Genomic DNA, 11959 nt, shown 5'->3' with positions numbered 1-11959 from the left:
CGATACCAGCATCAACATCACCTTCGTTTTCCGTTTCTGTATTCAGTAGTTCACTGAAATACTTTACCCATATGATTAAAATCTGATCTTTTCCTCTAATCAGGTTTCCCTCTTTATCATTACGGGAAACTGCTCTGAGTTAGAATTTCAAAAACAGTGGATTGATGAGTTAGAAGAGGAAAAAACTGCTCACGAAACAAGGAAAATCTATATGTGGGTGAACGATATAAAGAAAGGATTCTCTCTGTTTCCTCTTGCATTACTTACGTGCTTCCCTTCTCTTGCCCTGGGGTTCTTTTACAGTAATTCTTGTTCCCCTCTCCAGCATTCTTATTGTCTCATTCCTCTCTTCTGTCTTCCATTTCAGCTGTCTCATGTGGTGTACATTTGGATATTGCAGAAAGATGTGAAATGGTCACTCTTGTCTGATCTTTGGTTTCATTAAGTCTATTTGTCAAAATAGTTTTATACTATTGTTTTGTATTTTCATCATTTCTGAACTTGGTATCATAAAAACTTGGCACAGTGAAGCGGCAAAATACGTTTCGCTGACTGTCGCTGCATTGTGGCCATTTGTCTGCCAGGGTTGGGTTCAAACGCATCAATTGCTTTCGATAACTGTCTCCTGTGAGTGTTCCGTCGGTTCCAGTAGCTACGAAAAGCTTCTCTCTTCCATCGCCGTCCGGGTAATCGACGTCAAAATCACCGTTTCTGAAGCGCTGAAACCATTCTCTGCAAGTTGTTTCACTAATAGGTAACTCGACATAGATCAGGACAAGGATTTGTTCGCTATATTTGTAAGAAGGCGTGTTTTTCAAAGAGTAGTTTTGTAGGAAAAACGGAAACGTTTGTAACTCAAAATGTGATGACAGTCCGCAGCTCGTGGTCGCGCGGTAGCGTTCTCGCTTCCCGCGCCCGGGTTCCCGGGTTCGATTCCCGGCGGGTCAGGGATTTTCTCTGCCTCGTGATGACTGGGTGTTGTGTGATGTCCTTAGAACTACTTAAACCTAACTAACCTAAGTTCTAGGGGACTGATGACCATAGATGTTAAGTCCCGTAGTGCTCAGAGCCATTTGAGCCAGTTGTGATGACAGTTGTGATGACGGTTTGCCTTGCTATAACAAATAATAAAAATATAATTGTTAAATGTTTTGGTACGTTTCTCTTTTATTAAGATTGTAGCGACTTTCCTCAAATGTCTAATTAATATACTTTCACTGTATGATTATTTTCTTTCCATTTTCGTACCTAAACTGTTAATATGGCTCTGTAATGTACCTTAAAATATTTCTTCAGTGTGTGGTTATTTTTGTATTGCTGTAGTTAATATTAATGACTTAGATATATGATCAATATTCTCAATAAATATAGCATTGCACAATTCAAAAATGCTGTTTTTTTTAATTTCTGTCAACTCGTAGTTGCTCTTAATTTTAATATTTGCCCCTAAATATATTTACTGAAAACTAGTTCTGCGTAGTTTAGTTAGAACGCGTTCTTACTAGTTGAAACTAGTTGATACTTATAGCCTTAGTTACAACTAGAATTTACTACTGGTCAAAAGCGAAAGTCATTTAAAACTAGTTTTAACTAGGCAAAACGCGTTTTGACGAAGTGACTCAGTATAAACTAGTAAGATGCGTTGTAATTAAAAACCACTTTTGACTGTAACATATATATATATGTATATAGCTCAGAGTCATCAGAATTGTTACTGTAAAAATCTTTGCAATTGGGGCTGTTGAATTTAGGTTCTAAGTGCGCGCATTCGATCAGAATTACTGGAAAAGCTATGCTACAGGGACTGTGGAATTTTGTGTGGAGGTACTTTTTTACTATAACTCGTTTTTAGCGTAGATTAAAAAAAAGGTTCCAATGTTACTGTTGTAGCATGTAAATCTGCACCGGAATAGAAGAGTCAAGTTGTACCTCACGAATACTATATTGTACCTTAAAAACTACTTTGTACCTCAGGAAATATATTGTACCTCAACAACTATGTTGTATTTGTGTCAATTGAATAAACGAAAAAAAGGCGTCACCATACATCTTTATTGTTATTATTTACAAAAAAAAACCCTGTTGCCTATTGCGTTATATATATATATATATATATATATATATATATATATATATATATATATATATATATAACGGCTGTCTGGCCACAAATGACATAAGTTTTGCTGAATATGAGTGTTATTAAAGAGGAAGTTTAAGGCGGAAGATAACGAAATATATAGAATGTCTGCTTGGAATTATGCCTATCACGCAGCACTAATCGGGTTATGGGAGCAGGAGGCACGTAAACGTGTCCAATTCCAAAGGCATACAGCAGACATGTCTAAAATTATATCTCTGCTGCTTGAAGAAACTCGCAGACGTAGTATCTGGTTAGAAATGTACACTGTCAAAGCGGGGACAGTGCTGAAAAAGAACAAAATTGATTCTTTACTTTACAGCCTCTATTTCTCATCCAACTTAAATGTAATTTTTACATTTTCATAAGCAAACACATCGTCTTGTACTCCTTGAGTCGTTGGAATTCTACGGGTGTCCTGATCTCCATGTCCTGAATAGCAACAAATTTGAGGATCGTATCCTACCCCTTCAAGAAGATGATGGTATCTGTGTGGCTGAATAACCGAGGCGACGTCACCATATCTTTATAGGTTATGCCAGGATCATCCCAATGAATTCCAACGGTAGAAACGTGTTAACTACTTGGCACTGTTCTGTGTCTTGGCGCACTTCACATCCTTGAAAGACCTCGGTGACGCTTTATTTGCTGAGAATGTCTCTATTTTCCGGCATCTTCTCTGTACGCTACGAATGCAACATCTTTAAATATGAACTGTCTACGCTCACCGTCATAGAAACCCTGAGCGTCTCCAATGATGTTCACGCCTTCAGATGCCATTTTGGAATGCTCTAGCTATGGCGCAGCACCTGTTCATTTATACAGCTCGTTGCACAACGCCTGTGAGCGGGCAGTAGTTGATCACACGGTCATGTAGAACTAGAGCATACATTGCAGTGTGTTCTGGGAAATCAGCTGAAGTTTTAATTCAATACATACATCTGGTCGAAATGTAATTGTCTTGTTCTGTTTCGAGCGGTCTATTACGATGATCGGTGATAGGTTATAGGTTTCTTACTATGAACTTCTGTGGACCGAGTAGACATCCCCTTCTTTTCAAAGTGCTAACATACGTGTGATATGCTAGACTGTATAAATTTCATCCCACTGCAGGTGTAAATTGTCATATGGTTAGAATTCTGAATTCAGGTAGACTCTGGCGTTATTTAAACCGCAGTTGTCGAATGCAGTGAAATCATTTGATATATTCCCTCTCCTGTCAGTCTGAAAATCAAGGTGTCTGTAGATGTGAACAGGTTTTAATACCCCATGTTTGTCTGCTTGCAGTCGGTAACACTGGCTACTCGAAAACCTCCCAAGAGAGAAATGTTGGTGATAGAAATGTACCGGAATTCAGGTCTTTTAAAAGCTTCAAACGCTCCTCGTCTGATACACTGATGTGGGGTATTTTCCATATTATCTTGCTAATTGTGATCATATTCTCCTCTTGACCTTCAATGTATGAGTTATTATCTGATGCACTCCGTACCAGAATGTGTTCCTGTTTAGCATTTATAATAATCTGCCTCATGTCCTAAAAGTAGCCCATAAGCGTTTTTAGAGGAATGCATGCAGAAAATCGCTTGTACTCTGCAGCTGGTCTACCCTCCAGATCGTCTATGAATCATCCCACATTTTCTAAAGCATTGACGCAGTCCTTCCCTGTAGTTAATCCATTTATTATTCAGAAAAGTTTTGATGGCATTGCTGGCCCTGTGAAATCCTGGTTTCGTCTGCATAATGGTACTTTGCTTTTGGAAACCAATAGTGATTTTCAAGCTCAACAACTGTTCATAGATTCTCTCCTCCATGTATATCCTGTTTATGTTGAGGCCCATCGAACACTGAATTCTTCGTATGGTGCTATATACACCTCGCTGCTTGATGATCTGACCGAGGGAGAAATCTAAGTTACGTCTCTGATTAGGACCTCAGTGCATCGAGTAAAGAAAGAGATTGATGCCACCTTAGTTCCAATGTGCATCCCCTTTTCTCACTTTTGGTCGAGTATTGCTTCCATTTCAAAGTAGGCTATAAGGTCATTACAATCAGACAGTACATTCCAAACCCGATGCTTTGCTACCAATGTCAACGTTACAAACACGCTCGAATTTCCTGTAAAAACACAGCCAAATGTGTTACTTGTGGTAGGGATACACACGAAAGCAGTTGCTCGCCTCCTCCTCCCTACTGCATCAATGGTAACAGAGACCGTGTCGCCTCATCCCGAGAATTTTACATATATCTCGATGAGCGGGCAACTCAGGAGATAAGGGTGGAGTTTACCCTATGACATGCAAGATGTTTGCTACTCGAAAGCCCTGTGTTTTAGCATCTAGCACTTACAGTACTGTTCTTGCTACACCTCGTTGCATGAAGGATATCCTATGCGGCCTTGCGACATCAAATTCAGCAGTGCGGTTACCAAGTCGCCCAGTGTCGCGGTAGCGTCCCAGTCTCCTTCTCTTCCAGCTGTGCACCAAGTCACCAAAACTTCGCCCACGGCAGTGAAAACGCACGCCTCATAACCAGCACGCCAGAAAGAACAAAAGGAACATTCCCGCAAAGACTTCTTACCTCCTTCCAGCCACAAAACCGATTCATCTACGTATCGCAAAGGCTCTAAAAAAAATCAAACAACGGTCTTCCCTAAGATCGTCTTCAAAGGTGTCGGCGCGAGATAACGTCGCCAGGCCGACCTCTGTTTCGCCAGTGCGCACCACCAAAAGTTTTTCTGTCCTGGAATCCGCAGGCCGACCCAGAGAGAATGCCGATGACTCTGCACCCTGCAGGAGTGAGTCTTCTGAGACGTGGTGAGCCTTTTATCGCACACCAGCTCTTTGGCGCCACATTATCGATTACCTAGCTGTACTAGGATCTTCGGTTCTGTTGTGATCTCGCGGGTGTTTCTCACGCTCGTGGCAGGTGGTATTGGACTCGCGGCGAGGTGCAAGGACGTGCTTGCGTGAACGAAAGAGGAAGACATGCGTGCTCGGCCAGCAGCGGGACGGCGGGTCTACCTCGTAACGCGTCCCGAGTTTGTGGCGGACCTGCCTGATGTCAACTCCGGGCGCTGTTCGTCGCATTGCTTTGATGCCTGTTTTCTCGGAGAGACCCATCCCTGGAGACCATCTCTAACAACGCTCTCCATCGAAGGTGTAAGTGATTTTGGTGCCTTCGTTTTGTTGAACGATCTGCGTTGCTGCGAGTGTACTTGTTGTTTGGTTGTCCTCGTGTACGTCTTGTTGAAGTACGACCAGCCGGCAGAGTGTGTAACTGCATGGGGACCAGCAGCTACTATTTCCTTTTAAAAATCCGTTGGCTGGATTACTATTAAGAAGGTGTGTGTATTTATTTTGGGGGACGGTATCCCGAAGTTTATGTATAGTCTGTACGAGATTTTCACTGTATTTTGGTTGCCATCAAATCGACGTACCTTGTGTATTGCTGGAAAATTTGAGTCACTTCTATTGAAAGCGCCTACTCAGTTATCAGTAAAGACTCGTATCTTGTAAAGCTAGTCATTTGTACGTTGTTCCTTCATATACGTGCATTTATTTGAAAGCACTCCGTTATTAGTACACCTATAACTACATCTACTTGGTTACTCTGCTATTCAGAATAAAGTGCCTGCCAGAGGATTCAATGAACAAGCCTCAAGCTGTCTCTCTATCGTTCTACTTTCGAACGGCACGCGGGACAAACGAGCACTTAAAATTTCCTGTGCGAGCCCTGATTTTTCTTATTTTATCGTGATGATCATTTCTCCGTATGAAGGTGGGTGCCAACAGAATGTTTTCGCAATCGGAGGAAAAAACTGGTGATTGCAATTTCATGAGAAGACCCGTCACAACGAAAAACGCCTTTGTTTTAATGATTGCCACTCCAATTCACTTATCATATCTGCGGCACTATCTCACCTATTTCGAGATAATACAAAAAGAACTGCCCTTCTTTGTACTTTCTCGATGTCATCCGTCAGTCCCACCTGATGCGGATCCCACACCGCACAGTAATACTCCAGAATAGGGCGGACAAGCGTAGTGTAAGCAGCCTCTTTAGTAGACCTGTTGCACCTTCTAAGTGTTCTGCCAATGAATCGCAGTCTTTGGTCTGGCCTACCCATAATATTATTTATGTGATTGTTCCAATATAGGTTATTTGTAACTGTAAATTCAACTAAATACTGAGGGATTACAGCCTTCAGATTTGTGTGACTTATCGCGTATTCGAAATTTAGCTGATTTCTTTTAGTACTCATGTGGATAACTTCACACTTTTGCTTATTCAGGGTCATTTGCCACTTATCGCACCATATAGGTATCGTATCTTAAACATTTAGCAAGTCGTTTTGATCATATGATGACTTTACAAGACGGTAAATGACAGCATCATCTGCAAACAATCTGTGACAGCTACTCAGATTGTCTCCTATGTCGTTAATATAGAACAGGAACAATAGACGGCCTATAACACTTCCTTGGAGAACGCCAGATATTACTTCAGTAAGGAGAAACACCCCGCTTCTAGATACCACCCAATTTTCCTCACCAGCTGTGTTTCCAAGGTGATGGAACGTATACTTCATGCCCGGTTGGTGTGGTGGCTGGAGCCTCGCAATTTACTAACAACTGCAAAATGTGGATTTCGAGCGCGCCGTTCTGCAGCTGAGGATCTCATCAAGTTGTCAACCTATGTTAGGACTGATTTTCTGTGGAGATACCAGACTGGCTGAGTTTTTTTTGTTTAATTTTTTATTTGGAGAAAGCCCACGACAGTTTACGGAAGACTGGTACCTCCTTACTTTATACACTTGGGGCCTCCGAGGTTGCCTGCCCCATTATCTTTGGGAATTTTTAAAAGATAGAGTTCTCAAGGTCCGTGTGGGTTCTGCCCTGTCGGGTACGTTTATCCAGGAAAAAGCAGTACCTCAGGACTCCTCCTGAACGTCGTCCTCTTTACTACAGCCATTGACTTTAGCATGGCCTGCCTCCTGCCCAGCATTTCTGGCTCCATTTTCGTGAATGACTTTGCGATCTGTTGCAGTTGTCCACCCACCTGCCTCCTTGAGCGGCGTCTTCAGCGGTGTTTCGATCGTGGAGCGTCGACAATGGCTTTCGCTTTTCCACTGACAAACCCGTTTGTACGAATTTCTGGCGGCGCAACGCGTTTCTTCCACCGTCTTCACATCTTGAGCCGGTTTCTCTTCCATTCGCTGAAACTACCAAATTCCTGGGACTCATACGTGATAGAAAACTTTCCTGGTCCTCCGACACGTCTTACCTGGATGCTTGCTGCCCCTCGTTGTTCTGGGTGTCCTCAGCACTACTTCCTGGGGAGCGGATCGGACGGCCCTACTCGATTTGTGCCGATCCCTTTGTCCGTTCTAAACGGGTGGTTATGCATCTGCACATCAATTCAACTTACGCCGCCTAAATACAATCGACCATCATGGAATCTGTTTGATCAATGGCATCTTTTACACTAGTCCCGTTGAGTGTCTCTGTGCAGAAGCTGGCGAACTACTGCTGTCATCCGGCGTGATCTGCTACTCAGCAGATACAGTTGCTCTTTGTCTACCATGTCCGTCCACCCTTTCTATGCCGCCTCCTTCGATGACTCCTTCGACTGCTGGTATGGGGAGCATCCCACTTCTGTTACCTCCTGAAGTTAACTTTCGGCTAGTGCTCCGGCAGATTAACTTCACGCTCTCTGCCACGTTCTCGATGGGTGTGATCCCGTAACCACCTTTGTGTCGTATGGCGTCTCGTGTTCAACTTCATTCGCTTTCTAAGGAAACCACTCTGGATTCGCTGCAAGTTCCTCGACTTTCGCACAGAACATTGTGTACACTGATGTCTCTCGGACAGACCATGGTGTCGGGTGTGCCTTCGTAATGGCCACCGACGATTTTCGGTATCAGCTTCTGGAACACTCCTTAGCATTCACAGCAGCGCCCCGAATCGGGCCATGCAGTACATCCGGTGACACAGGCTTTTAATTGTGTCATCTCCTCAGACTCTCTGTGCCCTTCAGAGCCTGTGTGCGCTGTACACAGTCCATCCCTTAGCGCAGTAGGTCCAAGGAAGCCTCTAGTTGCTCACTCTAGATGGGGCCACTGCGATGTTTATGTAGGTTCCTGGTCACGTCGGTCTGACGAAAACGAGCCTGCTGACACTGCTGCCAAGGATGCAGTCCTCCTACGTGGGCCCGCTGACTCTTCCATTCCTCCTGATGGTCTCCGTGTTGCCATCTGCGAGCAGGTGGTGTCCCTGCGGCGTCACCGTTGGTCTTCACTTCACGGGAACAAGCTTCGGGGAATTAAGCCTCTCCCAGCGGCTTGGGCGACCTCTTCTCGGTACCCTCTTCGTGAGGAGATCATTTTAGCTGGGTTGCGTATCAGGCTCTGTGTTTTGAGGTATCGCTATTTGTTAAGTGGTGCTCCCCCACCACTTCGGTCAGGAAATGAGCACGAATGTCCTTTTTTAAGCACTTACGTTCTACCGTAAGTTTGCCATCTGAGTTATCGGCCGTTTTAGCGAAGGACGCACTGGCTGTCGACTGCGTTTTATTTTTTATCCGTCGTAGCGTTACGCTGAAGGACATTTAATCTTTAGTTCAGCACCTCCCTTGTCTCTATGGCGTATTATGTGGACCTTTCACCAAAAGAAAGTTCTTGTTCTTAGCTCTCTTTCCTTCCATCGGTTGGGCTTGACGTGGAATCGTTTTTAACTTTTTTTCTTATTAGTATTCTAAGGTTTTGAGATGGGTGGATATGACCTTCGTTTGTGATACTGATATTTGTTTTTGCGGCATGAAACAAGACGCAATCAGCTGTCACATCGCCTACCCCTACAATCAAGTTGATTTGCATCAGCTCTATCTCGTTACAAAACACACATCTGCACCGACACACATCATCTGAAAATATTACATTGACTTTACACAAGATAACTGCAGCTTCTAAAAGTTGCCAATTATTACAGCCAGTGTGTGATTCAGGAATATGTCATGTCAAAATTTCACTGGTTATTCTCCATGAGCGTGATTCACATTGTAGTTCCCCACAGATACTGGTAATCCACCGTTATATATAGTTACCAAAATCAATTTGTCACAACACCCTCCTGTGAATTCCACAACACTGTCTAGAAAGCAGTCCAGTATGCTAATATTGACATAGTAGTACTTAATTCTCGGACTGTAATCCTTTGAAAATTACGGAATGCAAAGTGCTGCCACACAAGTCGAGTCTAGTCACAATTTCAGCTGATCCCATAACGTGTCGAAGAGAAAGGTTTGACCAAAGTCAACATGAAATATTCATGTTACATACGCATAAGCTCTGCCACAAAAGCACATAGGGAGCCATTCAACTCACAAGACGCTACCCAGCTTCAAAGTGTCAGCAAAGGGAACAAACATCACGAACTACCATTTCTTCCACATGGCAGCAGTGAGCATTCAGGTTTAGAATTTGAAAGCGGTTAATAAATATCTGTTCTAGTTTTGCACTACAGCATCTCCTTATCTGTGTGACAACGGATCAGCATATCACTGGCAAACAACTACAGTTACCAACACACAAGCTAACCTGCTTCCTCTATTCATATAGTCCCTGAATACGGTTTTTCTCGTGATCATTCATTCATACATCTACATCACAGTATAACACTAATGTCAAGTAAAGCTGTCCTGTGTACCCATGGATCAGTCACAGCTCTAACACTGGCTACTGTACTGAAAGTGTCGCAATGTCAACTCTGCAAAACCATCCATGCCTGATATGGAACTACACTGGTGTGTTTCAAAGTGTACAATACGAATGCTCTACTTGATCGTTTATGAGGCGATAATGTATATTCTCGCAATTAATATTCTATTCTGGTGGAGTTACATCAAGTACACCACATGTAAATTCTTGAGTATCAGATAAAAAGTGTCCTGCATAGAACACCACACATTCTCCGCTCAAAGACTGAATCGTGCAGTATCGTTTACAAAGTACCATTGCAATAGTAATGAAACTTGTGTTAGCGTTACTGATGGCTCTGCAAAATTATTCAACAGTTTAGAAAGTGTTCAAAATCTGACACCAGCCACAAACAGGTTCATTCATTTCACATACTGGAGAAGTGTGTTTCGTAGGCATGCCTATGACACTAAGGTGCAGATGTGAGCACTATGCCAATGTTGGTGCTGCCACCCATTGGCAGCTCTGTGAAACTGCAGCTGCTCTGGGCGGATGCTGAGAGTATGCTGCACTACAATCTAAGTTTGGCGTCACCACTTATTAACAATCATATTTCACAGTAGTTGATTGGCTTAGCTTTGCTGTGCCGTGACAAGGGGCACAAGACTTACCAAGCGCTAATCTGTCAGAGTCGAGACATGTTTGAATTTTAGTATACGTACCGCCGAAGCAAGTACATTCCAAGTACACTGAGAAGCTGCATCTGTCGTTATCATATCGCTTCAAAGGATACAGAGAAGATTAGCATGGCCCCTATACGAGGCGCAAAATCGTGAACCGTTACACAATGTTTTCGCAACGTCACTCTCTGACGTTAAGATGTCTGAGGATATAACTAGGTGATGAGAGACAAGTTTCGCTTCATATTTGCACTCATTTGTGACTACCTACGCCCTAAATTTACGCAGGTCTCGTCTACTTACCTTTATTCACAATGTATCATGACAATACTGCCAGCCAACCTTTCACTCACCACGGTGTGCATTACAAACTCGTACTCTAATGGCAAGACAGGAAGCGCTACAAAACCGCAGTTACGCTGTGCACACCGACACAGCTACTCGTCACTGGCTGCACCGAGCTGTGTGGGGGCAGTCGTCCCGGGTTTATCTCTCAACAGGTTCGATTTTTCGGGTGGTGGAGAGGCGTACACAGTGCGTTTGTGGTAAAGAGGTGTACAAAACAGGTTTTGGTAGTGTTGATAGAGCAACATATTGAAAAGGTTCTCCTGTCATTTGTCTTTATGTAGGGGGCTGTGGTCTAGGGGCTGGTGTCAGTTGACAGGTAACCATGGTACTGAGTTTAAGAATTATTCGACAGAGACATGAACATACGACTGAGGAATACTGGGTGAGCCAATAGAGTTGTTATGGGGCGGGGGAAAAGGCCCACTTCGAATCAGCAGTTTCGTCTTGAGTACTGTTGGAGTGGAAGCGTACCTGATGGCTATTTTTATGTGGTGTGTGGTGTTTCTTCATGTGGATATAGGGGTGTGGTTTTTTGGGGAAGGGAGGTGGTTGTGGTGTTGCGTGAGGTAGTTTGTGTGTATTTTTGTTTGTTTGTTTGTTTCTTTGTTTGTGGTTTTATGGGTCTGTATGCACTGCTTTCTGGGCGGGAAGGCGTGCCGGCAGATTAGTATCGAGGTCCGGTGTGCCGGCTAGACTGTGGATGGTTTTTAAGGCGGTTTTCCATCTGCCTCGGCGAATGCGGGTTGGTTCCGCTTATTCCGATTCAGTTACACTGTGTCGGCGATCGCTGCGCAAACACTGTCTCCAAGTACGCGTACACCATAGTTACTCTCCCACGAACACAGTGGGGTTACACTCATCTGGTGTGAGACGTTCCTGGGGGGTCCACTGGGGGACAAACCGCACAATCACCCTGGGTTCATTGTGTGTGTATATATATATATATATATATATATATATATATATATATATATATATATATATATATATATATATATATATATGGGGAATCAGTCTAGGTGTAGGCACGAGTTCATTCTTTTATTGTAAGTATAATAAGTCTTGGGTTTTTTATGTATATTTTATTGATTTTAATTG

The 11959-nt window shown here is 43.3% G+C and overlaps 1 pseudogene; it reads left to right on the top strand.

Annotated features, from left to right (window-relative positions):
- The first annotated feature begins 10588 nt into the window (after positions 1 to 10588).
- LOC124721820 lies at positions 10589 to 10685 on the top strand (annotated as a pseudogene).
- Positions 10686 to 11959: the final 1274 nt, after the last annotated feature.

This window comes from Schistocerca piceifrons, chromosome 1 (genome assembly GCF_021461385.2).
Source record: "Schistocerca piceifrons isolate TAMUIC-IGC-003096 chromosome 1, iqSchPice1.1, whole genome shotgun sequence".
Classification (NCBI taxonomy): domain Eukaryota; kingdom Metazoa; phylum Arthropoda; class Insecta; order Orthoptera; family Acrididae; genus Schistocerca; species Schistocerca piceifrons.
Note: the sequence above shows the minus strand (reverse complement) of the source record. Positions and strands in the feature narration are given on the sequence as shown.